The 19,003-nt window shown below is 46.6% G+C and overlaps 1 protein-coding gene across 4 annotated transcripts in view; it reads left to right on the plus strand.

Annotated features, from left to right (window-relative positions):
- The first annotated feature begins 518 nt into the window (after positions 1-518).
- LOC138559109 (zinc finger protein 268-like) overlaps positions 519-19,003 on the plus strand; it is a 37,522-nt gene continuing 19,037 nt past the window's right edge. For 2 of the 4 annotated variants that reach the window (XM_069642681.1, XM_069642683.1), the window contains exons 1-2: positions 534-646; positions 5,563-5,623. The gene's annotated coding sequence lies outside the window, so the exon portion shown is untranslated. Of the gene's footprint in view, positions 647-5,562; positions 5,624-19,003 lie in introns of all 4 variants that reach the window. The other 2 variants (XM_069642684.1, XM_069642682.1) reach the window with 2 other exon arrangements.

A 19,003-nucleotide genomic window follows, 5' to 3' on the forward strand; every position in this document is an offset into this window, starting at 1 on the left:
CTAGCCAGGCTCTCTGTGGAGATAGAATCCTCTGCACATGCACAGAGTGTCTTCAGCAACTAACCAGGCCGGATGCAGAGAAACGACTTATCTGCACATGCACGGTGCAACCCACATCATACTAGCCAGGTTCATTTTCTGCATTCATTCATGATCTTCCGAGAAGGTAATGTGCATTGTGTACCTTCAGCCAGCCTTCCTGCAGTAAACTGCTTCTCTGCACATGCATACTGTAACCCTACAGATTATAAACACACTCACTGCAGATACACGATCATAACAATCTACTTGCCAGGCTCACTTCTAAAACACTGCTTCTCTGCACATGCGCACTGTGCCTCTATAGCTCCTTGCCAGGCTCATTTCTAAACTACTGCTTTTGTGCTCATGCTAATACACAGATTCTCTCAACATGCGCACTGTGCTTCTGTGGCTCTTGCCAGGCTCACTTTTAAAACACTTCTTTTATGCGCATGCGCACTGTGCTTCCACGGCTACTTGTCAAGCTCACTTCTAAAACACTGCTTCTGTGCGCATGCGCACTGTGTTTCTTCACCTACTTGCCAGTCTCTTTTGTTTGCCTCGAGACCTCTTCTTCGGTTTTGGAATTTTTCCCGCCTGTGGACCTCGTGGTGACATGAGAGAGGTGAGAGGTTTATCCCTGACTGTAGCTTGGGTCCTTTAAAACGGAGGACGTGGCAAATGATCCTCCACCAGCTCGGCATTTGGTATTTGTCATGGCATTTGTACTAGCAGTGGGCTCGCAGGCAGTACTGGGAACTGGTGCAGGAGCCTTGCAATCATTAGGCACAGGAGCATTACAATCATTGGGTATGGCATTTGCCATGGCAATTGTGCTAGCAGTGGGCTCGCAGGCAGTACTGAGAACTGGTGGAGGAACATTATAATCATTAGGTATGGCATTTGGCATGGCAATTGTACTAGCAGTGGGTTCGGAGGCAGTATTGAGAACTGGTGCAGGAGCTTTGCAATCATTAGGTATGGCATTTGGCATGGCAATCGTGTTAGCAGTGGGCTTGTAGGCACTACTGAGAATTGGTGCAGTAGCATTGCAATCATTAGGCACAGGAGCATTACAATCATTAGGTATGGCATTTGGCATGGCAATTGTGCTAGCAGTGGGCTCAGAGGCAGTACTGAGAACTGGTGCAGGAGCCTTGCAATCATTAGGCACCAGAAGCATTACAATCATTAGGCACCAGAAGCATTACAATCATTAGGTAGGCATTTGGCATGGCAATTGTGCTAGCAGTAGGCGCAGAGGCAGTACTGAGAACTGGTGCAGGAGCCTTGCAGTCATTGGGTAGGCATTTGGCATGGCAATTGTACTAGCAGTGGGCTCGCAGGAAGTACTGAGAACTGGTGCAGTAGCCTTACAATCATTAGGCACCAGAAGCATTACAGTCATTAGGTAGGCATTTGTCATGGCATTTGTGCTAGCAGTGGGCTCGCAGGCAGTACTGAGAACTGGTACAGGAGCATGGCAATCATTGGGTAGGCATTTGGCATGGCAATTGTACTAGCAGTGGGCTCGCAGGCAGTACTGAGAACTGGTGCAGGAGCTTTGCAATCTTTAGGTAGGCATTTGGCATGGCAATTGTACTTGCAGTTGGCTCGCAGGCAGTACTGATAACTGGTGCAGGAGCCTTGCAATCATTAGGCACAGGAGCATTACAATCGTTAGGTATGGCATTTGGCATGGCAATTGTGCTAGCAGTGGGCCCGCAGGCAGTACTGGGAACTGGTGCAGGAGCTTTGCAATCATTAGGAAGGCATTTGGCATGGCAATTGTACTAGCAGTGGACTCGCAGGCAGCACTGAGAACTGGTGCGGGAGCATTACAATCATTAGGCACAGCATTTGGCATGGCAATTGTGCAAGCAGTGGGCTCAGAGGCAGTACTGAGAACTGGTGCAGGAGCCTTGCAATCATTAGGCACAGGAGCATTACAATCATTAGGTATGGCATTTGTCATGGCAATTGTGCTAGCAGTAGGCTTGCAGGCAGTACTGAGAACTGGTGCAGGAGCATTGCAATCATTAGGCACAGCATTTGGCATGGCAATTGTGCAAGCAGTGGGCTCAGAGGCAGTACTGAGAACTAGTGCAGGAGCTTTGCAATCATTAGGTAGGCCTTTGGCCTGGCAATTGTACTAGCAGTGGGTTCGGAGGCAGTACTGACCAGGTGCAGGGGCCTTGCAATCATTAGGTATGGCTTTTGGCATGGCATGGCATTTGTACTAGCAGTGGGCTCGCAGGCAGTACTGAGAACTGGTGCAGAAGCCTTGCAATCATTAGGCACACAAGCATTCCAATCGTTAGGTATGGCATTTGGCATGGCAATTGTACTAGCAGTGGGCTCGCAGGCAGTACTGAGAACTGGTGCAGGAACATTATAATCATTAGTTATGGCATTTGGCATGGCAGTTGTACTAGCAGTGGGTTCAGAGGCAGTATTGAGAACTGATGCAGGAGTTTTGCAATCATTAGGTATGGCATTTGGCATGGCAATCGTGTTATCAGTGGGCTTGTAGGCACTACTGAGAATTGGTGCAGTAGCATTGCAATCATTAGGCACAGGAGCATTACAATCATTAGGTATGTATTTGTCATGGCAAGTTTACTAGCAGTGGGCTTGCAGGCTGTACTGAGAACTGTCGTAGGAGCCTTGGAATCATTAGGCACAGGAGCATTACAATCTTTGGGTAGGCATTTGGCATTGCAGTTGTATTAGCAGTGGGCTCGCAGGCAGTACTGAGAACTGTTTCAGGAGCATTGCAATCATTAGGTATGCCATTTGGCATGGCAGTTGTACTAGCAGTGGGCACGCAGGCAGTACTGAGAACTGGTGCAGGAGCATTGCAATCATTAGGAGCAGGAACATTACAATTATTGGGTCGGCATTTGACATGGCAATTGTATTAGGAGTCGGCTCGCAGGCAGTTCTGCTCACATTTAGAAATAGGGCCAGTTAAAAAGTCTAAACTCCTCAAGTTAATAAAGTTTTTTTTTTAAAAAAAACTTTGGTTCTATTGGCATTTTTATCAAACAACAACATTTCCCCCACCCCCGTTCCCCTCACCCTAACCCAACACCCCCACTAGATTTTCCTCAAACTGAAACCCCGAATGAGTGCTCTACAAACATGAACTGGTGTTAAGATATTCACGGAAAGTTCTTCATCTGCGGATGAGGACTTGGCCGTAAATAGGTCTTTTCATGGTCTGTAAATCAATCACTGTATGCCAGACAGTGGACCCCTCATGTGCTGTACTTTCAGCCCAGACTCTGCATTCCAATCCATTCTCTGAGGCTCTCCTCCTCATTTCTCGTGACCTGGTCGGCCCTCATGCTTCAGTGTACTTCCCATCCCCACGCTTGCCTCACTCCCTCCCAGTTCAGTTGAAACGTGCTGGAGGCATCATTAACCATAGCAGTAAGTTTATCCATGAGAAACATGTTCTTTAATTTCCTCTGCCAGTCCTCCTTGGAGGGGGGTACCGGGCTCTTCCACTTTTGCACCAGGGCAACCCTCCCCACCCTCAGAATCTTTTCCCATATTCTGGGGTATCTGTATACTTCCGAGTCTCTTGGGGGAAGGCCCAGGAGGATCGTCAGTGGGTCTTGCGGTAGAGGTTCCCCGGTGACTTCAGTAATCCATCCTCTCATGCTCTCCAAATATGTCTGAACCTGCGGGCACTGCCATCACAGGTGTGCCCTCATACCCACCAAACCGCAACCTCTTGGACATTTGGGAGAGACCCCCGTGAACATTTTTGATAACTTCAGCGGGTCCCTATGCCAACCCTGTATGATCTTTAAGTTGTGCTCCATGTCTGATGTAAAAAGGTTGCTGTGGAAGGCTATTTTGAAAATCTTACTACATGCTTCTTCCGATAGCTCCTCCCCTGCCAATTTATTCCAGTAGTTACAAAACCCTCTCCTTTCCGTTAGGTTAATGGTGTTCAATAATTTGTATATCTTAAATACCATCCCTCGTCTCGAGTCTGCTGAATCCAGCATTTTCTCAAAGGGGGTCAGGGATCTCTTGAACTTTTGCCCCCAGGTTTGTGTGCCCAAAATGCCTTTCAGCCTAATATTTTCAAATATGGAGATTGTACCCTGTCTCAGAGTCTCCCTCATTTCCTCCTATGTTAGAAATACTCCCTCTATAAACAATTGGCCCGCCCATTCCATGCCCATATCCGACCAAACCTGAGCATTTTTGAATCCCTTGTTGCCCAATCCAAGTGGAGGACCCCAAAGTGAAGTGGAGAAGGCCATGTTGTCAAATGGTTGGTTTGGGTCCCCTCTTTCCAAATGGACCACAGCACCCCCAATTTCGGATGATTCCATAGCTTAAAGGTTTTTAATCTTGATTCTTTGTGTCTTTTGATACCATGCTGCCTCACAACAGGTAGATGAGAGCTGGAGGAGCTTGAAGCCTGAAATGGTTTACACAATCCAAGCAATATGCCTAACATATCAATCATCAATACAAATCACTAGCCACTTCATCAAAAAAGCATAACAGAGATAAAATGATTCAAAAGGAGTTGATGCCAATTTGAGTTTGAGCATAGTGCCAGCATGTAGTCAATTAAAATTGAGGGTGTGAGCTCTCGTGCCTTGGGTGTAAAAGTACAACATATTCCCCATACTGCTCAATCAAAATCAATAGTTCTGCTCAAAAGTCAATAGACAGTCCTCTGGGGACTCCAATGTCTCAGAAAAGCCAAAAGTCCAGTTTAGTGGCATTAAAATCCAGCCAGGAATTAGGAGGGACTTTGACCCCTCCCACCTGATCCAGTGCTTTCTCTTCCAGCCTTCTGTTTTCTTGCCAGCCTACAGCAACATCTCTTCTGGCTCCCAAACTCGACTCTTTTTTTATAGACTCTAGTCTCCTAAAGTTAACAACCACTATTAGCACAGCTATGAGACAGAAGCCAAAAGCTGCTCTGAACTCAAAAGCAGTTGATCACCAAATCTGTGTGTAGCATTTTCCAGTTTTTGCAAAGTTCTTGATTCGCAATGTAATAAAACCTGTTTCATTTGAATAGCAGTGATTTATTGATATTGGGTAGGAGTCACTTATCTGTGGGGTGTAGTTTGGGAGTGGCGCACATACCGAGTGCAGGGGGTGCATGGTAGTGTTTCGCCCTGGGCACCAACTGGACTAGTAACTGTCTTGGGTGGATGGGCTCCTTTTAATCTCCCTGGGACCTCAAATGCTATGTTTTTAAATGTGAAATATGTCTTAAGGAATCATTGGGCAATCATTTGCTGTGGGTGAGACCAGCGACTATTCACTCCTCTTTTAGTGAGAAAGTGATCTTCTGTTTTGGCCAAGTGTTATTTACGTTTGACCTGCTTGTTCTTCATAAACCTCCAGTTAATCCTGTCTTCTGTGTATGTGATCGAGCGTGCATTTCTGGGCGGGGAGAGAACGGAAAGCTCCTCTTTGGATGTTTCGATTATTTATCGTTATGGGATGTCTTGCGTTTATAATATTTAATAACGTAATAATGTCTTCAATTAATAGATCTAAACTCAATATTGCATCCTCCTACTCTGCAAAACGTAAGAAGCACAGGCACCAAAAGGTAAATAACTGCTGTAGATTTTGTCTGCACAGGTTGTTCTATGCTTCTGAGATAGCCAGTCTCCCACCCTGCGTTCCTGTACCCTTCATGTCTCCTTCTCTCCTGTCTTGTATCCATTCCTGCCTCTTCCTAAAACTGGTGTCCAGATCCAAGTTTAGCATCCAGGTCTGTGGCTCAGTGGACTAGGGCATTCGCTGGTAGGATCCATGGTTGTGCGATCTCATAGTCACTAGTTTGAATCCTGCAGGTCCACCCAGCCCTTCATCCATCCAAGATTGACAGAATGAGCCTCTGAGTTTTGTAACAATGAAAATGTATTGCCTTTTGTCTAGGACACCAAAATGCATCAGTGTGTGTGTGGGGGGGGAGCGAGGTGCACTCTACAAATACACATAGCATGTCATGTTAATCCTTTCCTCTATGCTGTTCTATTAAACTCAATTGGTAATTCGCTTTTGGACCTGTATGGTGTATCTCAGCACTTTTCTATAGGGGGCGGAGGAGTGGAATTGTAAAAGTGAGTTAAATAAGCACATTGGTAGCTACACCTAGTGTTGGTTGTCCTCTTTGCTGATCACCTGGGGAGCAAGGGATTGATGGTAAAACCTTTATCGGGAAGGGCTGAATGAAGCGGAACACCAGATCTACACTTTGGTGGGTGTTTTTATGTTGCTATTCATGAATGAGTGAGCGTTCTGGAGGGGAATTGAGGGCATGCGGTAGAGTCAATGGAAAGGATAATATGGAGTGCGGAAGTATCCCAGACACACACACACTCCCCTTGCCTGCCCACCCGCTAGAGCAGTCACAACATGAGGTGATTGAAACCTTCGCCCTCATGATAATGAAGGAAGCTGAGTAAAGGACAGTGACATGCCCACTTGCACACGCTTGTTAACTGTTAGCAAGTCAGGTGACCCAAGTATTGCAGGCTCCTGAAATCATCTGTATCCCTTATTTATTAACTTATTTTCACCAGTTGTTGGATAAAATGACCAACTGGCATTGTTAGGTGTTGGGATCCCCTATTGGCTAGCAGCCCGTGTGCATTCCTGATGACCCACTTTGAAGCACTCTTCCCACAAATTGACCTGGGAGGGAAGCTCCAAGATGTGGCTCCATCAACTGTGTCTAGGTCTTCATCAAGTCCTCGCATCTCACACCCTGCAGATACTGTTCCAAACAGCAGCATGATTCAGTCACGACGCGTGCCGAGCTCTGCATGACGTGCTATGTGAGGGATCTAAAATCCTGATATTGGACCATCCTGGCAGGAGGGGTGAGGGATGGAGCTCATCCGTTAATACCTCAATCACTGATGTGACAAAGCCTTTATGTGAAATATAGCATTAAGAGTCGTAGTTTTAGGCCAGAGTAGCCTGACGTTTTATTTTCTTTTTTGAAATTTTATTTACACAACATCCATAGCAAATCCCAATACAATCAGCGTATTTCAAATAACACATGAAAAAAAGCACAACATTTTACACAGTACTATGTACACAGCGAGATATACAATACCCTAAATCCCCAACATCTCAAATACATCTCTCAATTACCCCCCCAACCAACAACTATAATGTCAATTTAAAACAACTGCAAAAATCTACCCCATATTTTCTCAAACAAAGCCAATTTACCAAGTCTCCTATACATCACTCTCTCCATATTTGCCAATTCATGCATCTCAGACAACCACGTCTCCACATTCAATGTCAAAGCATTTTTCCAGTTCCTCAATATAATTCTTTTACCAGTCATTGCCCCTCTGAACAACCACTTCTTCTCACTTTGAGTGAGATCATCCAAAGACTCATCACTCCCAAATATGATCACACTAAAATCCAAGACCGGGAGACCAACAATCACTTCATCACAGACACGTCCAATCTCACCCCAAAACAGTCTCACCAGCCTACAATCCCATAGCAGATGTTCCGTCGTACCAATCTCACATGAACATCTCCAACAATCTGCACTCTCCAACAACCCTCTTTTACACATTCTCTCAGGCGTCCAATAAATTTGATTAAGAATTTTAATCTGTCTCGATCTTTCCGTGAGTCCCAGCGAGCTCAACTTCACATTCATACACATGTTTTGCCGTAAGCCCTCTGTGATATCCAATCCGATTCTCCTGCCCCATTCCTCTCTTAGAGAATCATTCCCCTGATAACACGACACAAATGCTTTATACAGGCAACTGGCCAGTCCCCACCCGATCCCACCAAATTCCTTGCAAACAGATCCAATGCAATTTTCCTCTCCAAATCCACAACTCCAATCACACGTTTAAGCTTCACAAAATCAGAGGGTCTAAAGTTTTCAATACCATATTGTTGCTGCAATACCTTGCATTCATCCAACGACCATTTGTAAACAGATCAGCAACCCACCTCACCCCACCCAGAAACCAATCTGCCCAAAAGACCACCTTGCCATCTATTTTGATAGCAGGATTTAGCCACACCGAGGCATCAGGCTCCCTCAAAGCGTCCACCTTCAAATAACGACACAAGCCCTTCCAGGCGCTCCTCACGTTATCCATCAGCAAATCATGTCCACAACTCTGTCTAGAGACCGAAGTCAACACAGCTCTTGGAGTAAGAGGCCCATGGAAACTGGTTTCAGCCTCTACCCAGACATCCTGCAAGTCCTCCACAAATGGAACCAAAAATTCTGAAAAGAAAGCCAGGTGGTATGAAATTTGGCACCCCAAGACCACCCCTATGCAATGGCAATTGTAACTTCCACAACTTCAACCTCGGGGGCTTCCTATCCCACAGGAACTCCTGCAGCATCCTGTCCAACTCTCTCCAAAAAGTCTCAGGGAACATCAAAGGGACCACACTCAAAACATAAGTAATTCTCGGGGTAGATATCATCTTTAAGGCATTCACCTTACCCCACAAAGAAAGATTCAAAAGACTCCATCTCTCAAGGTCCGTCCGCAAACCACTACACATGACCCGCGCATTTTCCTTAACCATGTCCCCTATCTCCTGAGTAAACCAAACCCCCAAGTACAGCAATTTATCTGGACACAACCTGAAGCCCAAGTCCACCACAAACCTCCTATCAACAGAATGTGTCAAAGGCATAATATCTGATTTCATCCAAATAATTTGGTATCCAGAACAATCATGAAACTCTGCCATAACATCCATCAACTCCACATACATATCTAGCAACAATCGTAAAGCCGAATCCGGCAGCATCTTATAAAACTCTGCCGGGAACCCATCCGGTCCTGGGGCCTTCCCAGCATTCAACTTACCAATCGCCATCCTAACCTCATCCAACAAAAAATCCTCCTCCAACAACTCTGAATCATCCACTCATCCAACAAAAAATCCTCCTCCAACAACTCTGAATCATCCACATTAATCCTAGATAGGCCCACCTTATCCAGAAATTCTGTACCCTCACCTGATACCTCCGGCTCATTCTTGTAAAGTTCTTCATAAAAGTCTCTGAAAATGTTGTTTATCTCACCCGGATGATAAATTATACTGACGTCATGCGTACAAATCGACGGAATAGACCGCTCCGCCTCCCGCTTCCTCAGCCTATAAGCCAACCACCTGTTGCATTTTTCACCCTTCTTATAATACGCACATTTCAAATAGAAGTTACTCCGATCATTACGTTCATCAATGAGTGAGTTCAATTCTCTCCTTACCCTTTTAAGTTCACCCACCGCCTCTCCACAAACGGGATCCACCATCACCCTCCTTGACAATTCGGTAAGTTTAGTCTCCAACAATGCCTCCCTTTCAACGCTCTTTTTCCTCAGCCCAATCGATACACCAATTAAATGGCCCTGTATCGTACATTTCAATGACTCCCAGACAACACTGGGACGCATCACTCCTGACGTTTGTGTTATGGTACCACCTGCAGGGGTTTTCAGAAATAATCTCTCTTGCTCATACCCACACTCGCCTCACTGTAAAATCATGATGTGTTAAATTACATGAAAGTGGGCAGCAAATATAGGTAAACCTACTCCTTCCAAGGACCCATTTTTTTATTTTGGAAAATATGTTGCTATCTTGAGATCTTTGCTTCAAATGGACGCTGGTTTTCTGTCATCTCATTGTCCTGTCGTTCCTCGGCCGCCCTGTGCTTCTCGATGCTGTTCTTTTCTTCTTCTTGCACCTGACCATTGGAATGCGCTTCCACATTCTATCCGTGCATCCTGTACCTCATTCTATCCGTGCATTTCAGGTCACCTATCATATTTTTCGTTCCTAATTAAAAACTTCTCTTCTTTCTCTTTCCTCTAATCAGCTTTGATCATTAGATTTATTGTGCTTCATGTTTATTGTGCAATTGTATTTAGAATTTTTGTAAACAATTGTACCCTTCTTATGAAATAATGTATTCATGTGATCAGTTCATATTACACTTTACACATACACATATGAACACGGTTACAAAACATATGTAATACAATTCATCATAAAACTACAAATCACTAATGTATACAGTAATTTCCATCAAAACTAAATAGCAATTCATCACTAAAGATGTAGCATAACTTTCCGCAATATTCACAATCGCTCCTACCTGAGCTCATAAAACATCATTATGACCATAACATTTGTTTTTCCATTGATTCAGGATAATTCTGAGCAAGACGATAAGTCATTATGTTCTCTTACTAAATCATCAACTTCCATACACAGTGTAAAGCAACGTGTAGTGCCTTCTTCTCGGTTTTCAAGCAGTGCTGCCAGAAACTCATCTCTGATACTGTCCTAACGATTAATGAAACCGATCTATGAAAACCTCTAAAACCACTAAGGACCACATCGATGCCCTCGCTCCGGCATCTGAATCTCCCACCGGCCCCTCCGAAGTACTCCCTTGTGCATCCTCTCCTCAAGAAACCCACAGCTGATCCCTCCTGTCTGGCTAACTACAGCCCTATTTCCATTACTCCCTTTTTGGAGAAGCTCCTGGAAAAGCTGGCCATCTCCCAGCTTAACCTTCGTTCTGACGCTGTTGGCTCTCTCCATGACCACCAATCTGGATTCAGAGCTGCCAGAAGCACAGAAACTGCTCTCCTGAACATCTGTGAAGACCTGCTTTCTAATCTTGACTCTAACATTCCCTCCATCCTCATCCTACTTGATCTCTCCTCTTGACAACCATACCATCCTGCGCAATCGTCTCTGTGACAACCTGGGTTTCACAGATCAGGCTCTGGCCTGGCTGACCTCTTTCCTTTCTGATCGACCTTCCCAGGTAACACTTGGGTCCTTCCTATCCTCTATCTCTCTCTCTCTACCTGTGGTGTTCCCCAGGGGTCTAACCTCAAGCCCTGGCTTTTCAACCAATGCTTGGCAACTCTCGCCTACTGCATTTCCATTTTCTGTTCCAACTTCCAATGCTATGCTGATGACACCCAACTCATTTTCAGGCTTCCCTCAGGCACCTCCACTGCCAACCCCTTATCTAAGACTGCCTAATCGTCATTCAAAATTGTGGTGCTGCCAATGATCTTTGTCTAAATGCCAATAAGACTGAGATCCTCCTCGTTGGTACACCTTCACCATCCTTTCCCCTCACTCTCTGGCTGGCCTCCCTTGGCCCTCCTCCTACTCCTACCAGCGAGGCTAAGAATCTCAGGGTCATCTTTGACTCCACACTTTACTTCTCTGCTCACATCTCTGACGTCTCTAAAAAGTCAAACTTCCTACTGCACCTCCTTAGAGGTACTCTGCCTTTCCTCTCCTTCCCTCAGAAGCTCACTTTCTACTAAGATCTGGTTCCCTCTAGGGTGGGCTACTGTAACAGCCTCTTCCTAAATCTACCTGCCTCCACTCTCCAACCTCTACATCTAATCCAGAACAAAACTGCAAGGCCTGTCCTTGGCCTCAAGCCCTGGTCACCTCACCGACCTTTGCAGCTTTGAAATCCCTTTGTTGCCTCCCAGTGGATGCAGGTATTACATTTAAAACTCTCTGCATTGTCCACAAGGCTCTCTGGGGCCTGGGTCCAAAATACCTTCAACTATCCCTCTGTAAATACCTCCCCTCTCGAGCCCTTCGCTCCTCTACTTCTAACTGCCTCAGGGTCGGTCCTTTTTCAAAGAAACGAGCAGGGGGCACATATCTGTTGTTGGCTGGGGCCTCCCTTTGGAACAGCCTCCCGACCATCTTCAAACTTGAGGTGCACCATCTCTGGTTCCGGGAGCCCCTCAAGACCTTCTTCTTCGCTTCTGCCTTTGCCCCTCTTCTCCCCTGTTGTTCTGCTTATCTCTCGTGGCACCGTGCACCTTGCCACCCTCTGTCCTTCGGGCACAGATACCGCTCACCCTGCCTCCCTTCTGAACTGCTGCTGATCAACCCCTGGCACTGGGATCTGTATCTGTACCCATACAGCCCCCCACTCTTCTTCTGCACTTATCAGATATACCCTGACTAATCATGCACTTGCTGGCTGCACTACCTTTTTCACTGAAATTTATTTCACTTATTATTCTTTTCTCGCCTCTGTTCCGCACTTTCCCTCACTCCCTTTTCCATGGACGTGTGCGCTCTTAATGTCACTGGGCATAGTAAGATTGCTATTTTCGTTCTCCCCTGTTGCCCTCCCTTTGCTTGGTCGCGCTCTGAAACACTTGTGTATTGAGTGCCATATAAATACAATATCATATCATATTTGGCGGAGGGTTTGGTGGGAGCCGGTGTTCATGTCCTCCCCTGTGGATCGGAGGGTGGATGGCGGTGGGGGTTCTGGTGGTGGACAGCAGTGTGTGAGTTTGGGGTTGCACCCATGGAGGCAGAGTTGGGTTGGCAGGTGGTTATCAAGTTGACAAAGCCCGATCAGCATCTCAGTGGGGTTAGCCCTTTTGTGGTGTCCGAGTGGGTCCGGAAAGGGGCGGGTGCTGTGCAGTCTTTCAAGGTTATCAGTGGGGGGCGTTTGTTGGTTAAAGGTGTGGGTGAGGTGACCAGGAACAAGGCATTAGATTTGGGTTGTCTTGGGAGACATCCTGTTTCTGTGTTGGAACAGGGCAGTGCAGTGTCTAAGGGGGTGATTTTTGGGGTACCTCTGTGTGCATGACAAGGATATTGTGAGTTCCTTGCAGGAGTTGGAGGTGTGACGGTTGGGTAGGAAAAGTCCCGATGGGGGCTTAATTTCTACAATGATGGCTATTCGGTTTAGGCGGAGTGAAGTGCCGGAGCACGTGTTTTTGCTGTTTCATCATTTTAGGCTGAAGCCTTATGTTCCAGCCCCTTTTCGATGCTATAAGTGTCAGGAGTCTGGTCACGTGGCGCAATCTTGTATGAAGGAGAGAAGGTGTGGTAAGTGTGGTGGTCCCCATGATATTAAGGATTGTGTCTCTGTATGTATACCGAAGTTTTGTAATTGTGGTGGGGATCATGTTGCTTCCTTTGGGGGATGTGTTGTGCAGGTGCAGGCCTGTACGTTTGTGAGTACGAAGGCGGCCCATAACATCAGTTATGCTGCAGCAGTTCAGAAGGTGCGGGCGGATCAGGTGGTTGTATTGGATAGTCCTGCTGGAATGGTGAAGCAGGTGGAGGTTCAGTCTTTGGGGGTTGAGGGGGTGATTGGCACGGGTGTCACTATCAGAATGCTGGATTTGTTGTGTTTTATTATCGCAACTATTAATATGATGGCCGAGTGTCAGTCAAAATCGGACAGGTTGCAGGCGGTGGTGAAGGCAGCAAAGATGTATTTAAGGATTGGAAATATCGCAGATACGGATGTTCATAGGTTGGTGAGTGGTGGTGACGTTCCCTGTGAGGGTTCAGGGGTCTGAGGTTGTGGCAATGGAATGCGAGGAGTTTGTTGGCGAATGGGCAAGGGTTGAAGAAGGAGTTGTTGAGGGTGGGTGATGTTGATGCTGTGTGTGTGTATGTGTGCAGGAGACATGGTTTTTGTGCTGCGAGAAAGGTTTTAAGGGGAAGATGTTTTCTTGGATTAAAGCTTTTCTGATGAACAGGGTGTTTCGGGTGCATGTTGGGGATTTGTCGTCCCGAGTTTTTGATGGAAAATGTGACACCCCAGGGTAGTGTTGTCATCTCTATTTTGTTTCTTGTAGCGGTGGATGGCCTTATAGAGAACGTTCGGCAGTGTGGTTATCGGGTGGGATTCTGTGCAGATGATGGAGTGATTTGGGTTGTGGGTAAGGTGGGTGGAGTGATTCAAGGAAGGTTGCAGGAGGCTTTGGAGGTAATGGAACGGTGTTGTCAGGCTGGGGGGTTTTAAGGTATCCTCCAAAACGGTGTGTATGCTGTTTAACAGGCGAGTGGTGTCAGTTTGGATCTCAAGTACATTCCGGTGATCAAGAAGGGTGGTGGTCGGAGATTGGCGGTGCAGTATGTGGAGGGGGAAGTTGGCGCTCAGGTATATACGGATGGTTCCAGGGATCCGGAGAGGAACAGGTTTGGTATGGCCTGCTATTTTTATGCGGGTGAGGGGTTTTGGGTGGCTAGGTTGTCAGATGATGTATCCATCTGCACGGCGCAGTTGATGGCTGTTAATATGGCAGTGCTTCGGATTATGGAGAAACAGTTGGCTATGGTGGTTTTGTTTGTGGATTCGATGAGTGCGTTGTTGGCTATTAAGGAGCGGAATTGTGATGGGAGGGATATAGTTGTGCTCATTAGACAGTGATTAGAGGAGTGTGTTGCAGGGGGTACGGTGGTGGAGTTGGCTTGGGCCCTTAGTCATTGTGGGGTCCTAGGTAATGAGTTGGTGGATCAGGCTGCGTATGGGGCCACATTGAGTTTTCTGGGTAATCATGCGCTTATGCTGTGAGAATACCGGTAGTAATCAGCAGGGCTGTGTTCCTGAATCTGTGTGGGTCGATCATTTTATGGAACTATACAAGAATAGATCCTTTGTCCAGGATACACAAGGACCCCTGACCGGCACTCCATGCTTTGATAAACTAGGCTGTTTATCTCAGTTGTACAAACACATGTTGTTCCCGTCTCTTGAGCGCAGGCAGAGATCAGGTCTTCCATGTCGCCTTCAGCATTGGTATGATCTATCCACGTCTGAGTTGGGGTTGAAGGACCTCCTCTGTGTCGCATTGTTTGGGAGGGCCTTTATCTGGACCTTTAGCTTGCATCAGCAGATCACTTGTATTTGGAACCATGATGTTTCTAATTGCCCGTTTTTGAATACCTGCACTTTTAATCTGTCCTCTTTTACAGGGCGGTTTAGCTGTTTTGTGTTACTCAGAGTGCTCCGTCAAAGTCTTGTTTGGGGTGAATGTCCCTTGTTTGCCTCCGGGCCTAATTTAGAGAAAATGTCATATTTCTTCAAGGGGTCACGTGAACACATAACCTTATTACTCACAGCCATCACCAATTAATTGTTATTAGAGACAGATAATGGAAGGACCGGTGTATCCTTATGTGCGCAGTGCCCCACCTAGACAGTAGTACAGTGGCAGTGTAGCTTCTCCCCCTGTTTGTGCATCTGTGGACAATTGCCCTTTCTTTTCTTGGGCGTTTTGGATCCTTGCTCCTTTAGTACTTGATAGCTCCTTCGCCGGTATAGTGGGATCAGCGAGGCGACCAGTTACCACATCTGCCGCCTTTAGTCGGCCTGTCTCTTCATCTTGGATAATCGGGTCTATGATGCTATGAAGAATCTCTGTGATGTTTTCTGTGTTTTATCTAAATTGGATTGTATTGCAGTTACAAAGCCTTCTAAAATCACCATCTTGGAATTGATCATTGCTAGAATCATTGAATGGTCCCTGATTTGATTGTTTAGGGACACGTGCAATTTCATATATGGCAGAAGTGTTAGAGTAAGAGTCGCTGTTAAGTTAGTATCTACCTGCACCTTAGTCAATGCCTGGTCCTCCATTTGTGCCGCTGCCATATCTATTAGAAGATCTTCAGCGGTTAAGGGTTTTTCCTCGCTGATCGACTAGAGACGGAAACGTTGGATTTCGCAGATTTCTGTTTCTTTGGGCAAATCGAGCTCGCTGGTTGCTCTTGTTTTGGGCTCTTATCATATGATCCTCTGTCTACAATTATCATTGCCCTCCCGACATGAGAGAAGTTCCATTTTATCTCCTTACTGGGGTTGTTAGTAACGGTATCCAAACCTCTTTCGGTGGTCTTCCCGTTGACCTAGCAGTTGCCTCTCGTCTCTCAATCATGTCTTCTGAAGGACTCTATAGTATAATCGGGCCTCCAGTAAAACCTTTGTTTGGAGACCAAGGAGGCTTGAGTGAGGCATGGGAGCTTCCAGATTGATTTCATGGGGGGGTTGATTCGCCTTTTTTAGTAGACCAGTCATTGTGTGGTTTACCAAACCTATAGATAGTGTGAGGTTTAGTGTGGGAGGGCTGCGTGCCTCCCCCTAATGATTGAAAGGTTTTCTGCCCCCAAACCCCTTCCCTCCACGTCTTCTCCGCACCTGGACTTGCCCCTGCACCCATTTCAGGGTTACAGAGGCAGTTGGCTCCTCGTTCCTCAAGAGGAGACGAGCAGCGGGCGAGTTGAGATTGCTTTCCAACTGCATTATATTGTCGGCGGAGGTCGTAGAACAACATATTTCCACAACTATAGGTAAATTAGGAATCGCTGCCTCCATTACGTGCAACGACCATCCAATCGACAGTGTTCCCTCAATTGTGCAGTCCGAGCCTATAAGCTTCTGATTTGTATCAGGACAGTGCTCCCTCAATTGTGCAGTCCGAGCCTATAAGCTTCTGATTTGTATCAGCCTCCCCGTCACCGAATGATGTAATATGTATGTCCGCCGCTCCCTCTGCTGATAGGATTTCCCCAATGCTTACATCAGTTTTTGCCATAGTTGTAGCCAAGGCTTCTCAGCGTCCTCGGTTCACATAGCACAAATGAAGGTTGCAGACAGAGGCAACAATTGAAACCCCTTCCTAACGGTAAAATTATGCCAGGTTGTTTAGATATCCTGTGTAAGTATACGCTTCTGTCCCGACCCCAGCGTCGGATTCAAATGCAGCTAGCATCAAACGAACAACTCCAACAGTCTTCCAGCTGCGTGACTTTCCCCAACTCCGTGTGTAACAATAGACCAGAAACCAGCTTCCTAGATGGCTCCTCACGCCAACGCCTGTTAGTGGTGACCTGAAGGCAACCTGGGGCTTGCGAACACATTCGCCAGCAAGGACTGATACAGACCTTGTACAAGGCGGGGGCCGGAAGAGTAACTTCTCTCTTTCTGTAGTGTTCTTTAATTTTACTGATTTAACTGCAGTAACTGCTCCCACTTAGCCAGCCAATTCTCGGCCGCTTTGAGGAGCGGCTGAAGATAAGTATGGGAGGTGGGGGGTGGAGCACGTCTGGTCAACACAGCGTCCCTTTGCTTCTTTCCCCTCTTAAAGCGATACCATTCTTTTTGCCAGGTCTCGCTGTAGTAAACAGAATACAATGGACACAGTCAGTTTCACCAAATGAAGCAAAGTGTTATCCTGCAGTAACTTCTCCCACTTAGCCAGCCACTTCCTCTTTAAAACTCAATATTGTAATGGTGATCCAAATTACTGTTATTACTGACCTCGAATGACTCTATGTGCTGGAATATGAATAACCTTCGTACCAGGTGTTGCACTTGGCAATAATGTCATGGGTGTTGGTGATGGACAGGAGAAAGTTGCTGAGAGCAGTGTCAGTGGCAGAGGTTTGAGTTGGGGGTGGGCAAGCAGAGGATAAACATGAAAGTGAAGGCAGCAGCTGACACTCGTTTCATCGAGCGGATGTTGGGGCTTTTGGAAGTGTGGAAACAGGGCCACAGGTACCCAGGTGGGAGGAGAGAAGAGTGGTTTGAACAAGAAACAGGGGTTACCAGAGGAGATGTGAGTGGTCGGTCAGAGTGGGTGAGGACATCCAGAGTGTGTCCAGCAGAGTGGGTTAGACCAGAAGGGAGAATGGAGAGGGATCGAGAGGTGCAGAGGTCAATTAAGAGTGGATGCTGTGCCAGGGGAGTCCAATTGGATGTTAGTCACCTTATAGAAGCAGATTGAAAGTAGGGAGGAACAGAAATCAGCCCATACAGGGAGGTAGTGACTGAGGCCGGTAAATGGTAGCAATGGTCAGGTTAGAGGAGGGAGAGATTACCAACTTGCATACCAGGCTCTCAAGAGTAGAGCTGAATGGGTAAGATGGAAAAAGGATCCCCCTCAGGGAAGATTATGGCAACCCCACCGCGGCTTGGAAATCGCGTAGGAGGGAGTCAAATGCAGTGAATGAGCTGGCATTGAACCATGTCTCAGTAAGAGCGAGAATGTCCAAGTCATTGTCTTCTAGGATTACATGTCAGCAGAGTATTTGTTGGCTGAGCGGACAGGTCACCAGTTGGAGACAGTCTCTGCCTTTGAAGGTTTTCTGAATTGGATCACATGTGTGTGGTAATTCAGACAGGTGGAACCCGGCAGAGAGAGTGGTAGGGGGAGAGGCAGGAAAAGGAAGAAGTTAATGAGGGATAGCAGGATCCGGTCAAAGATAAGGAGATTGGCCTGAGGACCCTGAACCAGGATAGTGCCAGTTTGGTATACATTTGCGATGCAGCGTGATGAGAAGAAGCCCGCCAAGAAGGCTTCCCACTTGGTGTTGGTGCCACAATTAATGGGAAAGGATGTGCAAGTGGGGAGAGTAGAGATGAGAAGTCCATAGGTCTGGAGAGGGGACGGAGAAGAGGATTTCAGTGAAGATCTCTCTGGAAGATGCACCAACGTAGGTGTCTGCGATTGGAAGGCCAGGATTTTCACCCAACGTGTCTTTTTGTGTGTCCACTTAACATCCAGATTTCATGAGCGAGGGAGGATAGGTGATAGTGTAGCAGTTAGAGTAGATTAGAGAGATGGTGAGTGGCATCTCAGTGGCATAGGATAGATGAGAGAAGAGGGGGGAGTTAGGTTTGGGGCACTGCACTCCTGGCTCATGCTATTAGGCGGCCTAGTAGCAAAGAGGGGGCGTAAATACAAATGCAGAGCAATAGGTGGGGTGCAGGATTCAATTTTAAAAAGGATTGCAATGCACAAAATAAATGCAATATGTTAAGCACAATCACAATGCAGTGCACAGACTGGATGCACACCCACCTAGATTTGATTTTAAAAAAAGATTGCAATGCACAAAATGGATGCAAGATGTTAAGCACAATCACAGTGCAGTGCACACAGGTACGCGAGAGGAAAGGCAGAATCGCAACTAGAATGAATTTGCCACTTGTAGAACACAGAGTGCAGTGAAAAAAAGAGGTGTTCAAGGGAGAAAGGCAGAATAGGCTTGGCACATTTATGATTCAAGGAAATAGCTGGATGAGGCAATAGGACTGGTCAGCCATCACTCACTTTGCGCAGGAGGAGGGGTGGGGCAAATAGTTGTTTGCCAGGGG

The sequence above is a fragment of the Ambystoma mexicanum genome, unplaced genomic scaffold (genome assembly GCF_040938575.1).
Source record: "Ambystoma mexicanum isolate Mex_15411 unplaced genomic scaffold, UKY_AmexF1_1 Mex_scaf38, whole genome shotgun sequence".
NCBI classification, from domain to species: domain Eukaryota; kingdom Metazoa; phylum Chordata; class Amphibia; order Caudata; family Ambystomatidae; genus Ambystoma; species Ambystoma mexicanum.